The sequence below is a fragment of the Sinocyclocheilus grahami genome, unplaced genomic scaffold, assembly GCF_001515645.1.
Source record: "Sinocyclocheilus grahami isolate Dianchi unplaced genomic scaffold, SAMN03320097.WGS_v1.1 scaffold245.1, whole genome shotgun sequence".
In the NCBI taxonomy this organism is placed as follows: Eukaryota; Metazoa; Chordata; class Actinopteri; order Cypriniformes; family Cyprinidae; genus Sinocyclocheilus; species Sinocyclocheilus grahami.
The window spans coordinates 1,060,591-1,061,724 of NW_015505424.1; the positions used below are offsets into that span (position 1 = coordinate 1,060,591).

The 1,134-nt window shown below is 46.8% G+C and overlaps 1 protein-coding gene across 1 annotated transcript in view; it reads right to left on the reverse strand.

The window, feature by feature from the left end:
• The window catches only part of LOC107598142 (adhesion G-protein coupled receptor G2-like), a 26,046-nt gene extending 25,397 nt beyond the window's left edge, over positions 1-649 (reverse strand). The window contains exons 1-2 of the mRNA XM_016289414.1: positions 634-649; positions 199-266 (exon numbers count right to left, since the gene is read on the reverse strand). The gene's annotated coding sequence lies outside the window, so the exon portion shown is untranslated. The remainder of the gene's footprint in view (positions 1-198; positions 267-633) is intronic.
• Positions 650-1,134: the final 485 nt, after the last annotated feature.

Sequence of the window (1,134 nt, forward strand, 5' to 3'; positions counted from 1 at the left end):
CCCGACACTCCCACTATCTCACACACACACACACACACACACACACACACACACACACACACACAGTCACACACAGTCACACACAGTCACACACACACACAGTCACACACAGTCACACACACACACAGACACACATCTTTAAAGGCCAGAATCAGTCACTGAGACAAGCAAGCAGCAGCCTAATAAAAGACATTTTACCTCATTTATTCTTTCCCCAGTTATTTTATCAAATAGGAAGATCTTCTGCCTACTACATCTTCGGCAACCTTAATGATCAAAAGACAAGGAAAGTTTATTAAGGAATGAGTGGCATGCTTTGTAGTTGAATCTCAAGTTGATAGTTATCATTTCACTTGTGAGGTGATCTGTGGTCCTGTCCACTTGTGTCCAAGTGACTTTGTCCCTGCTTTTTGTCGTTCAAGCAAAATGTACTGGGCTGGGTTTCCCAAAGTCAGTGATTGACATTAACCACAGCCCTTGGACACTGGCCACTTAAACACTGCTAAATAACTAAAGAACAAAATACATTTTTTTGGCTACCAACGACCTGATGACCTGAATAAATCTAATTTGCCTGAAGTCAACTTTGTCTGAGAGCAAATGTATTAATAGTGTGGATTAAGGTATCCTTACCCTTTCTTCTCTTCTTCACATATGGCCCCTCCTGCCTCACGGACTGGGAGATGGAAGAGGCAGCAGGTGGAGGACAAGACTGTGGAAGGGAGAGATCTGTGGTGATAAGAGATGGAGGAGAGACAGAGGTGGCAGAAGGTGCTGGTGAACAGATTGAGGTTTTTGTCCTTTTCTTCCTCTGTCGCAAAGACTTGGAGCATGGCAGTGGAGGTGGAGAAGAGTGTGGAGGAAGAACAGCTGTAAAAGTAGTAGAGGAGGGAGGAGAGAGAGAAGTTGGAGAGTGTGGGGAAGACTGAGGAACAAGGTTGAGTATAAATACAGTCTCGGGATCTTTTGTGAGGCTCTCTGGCTGCTCCACGGTGAGGCTCTCCGGCTGCTCCACGGTGAGGCTCTCTGTCCGCTCCACGGTGAGGCTCTCTGGCTGCTCCATGGTGAGACTCTCCTGTTTCACAGTGAGGCTCTCCAGCAACTCCACAGTGAGGCTCTCCTGTTTCACGGTGA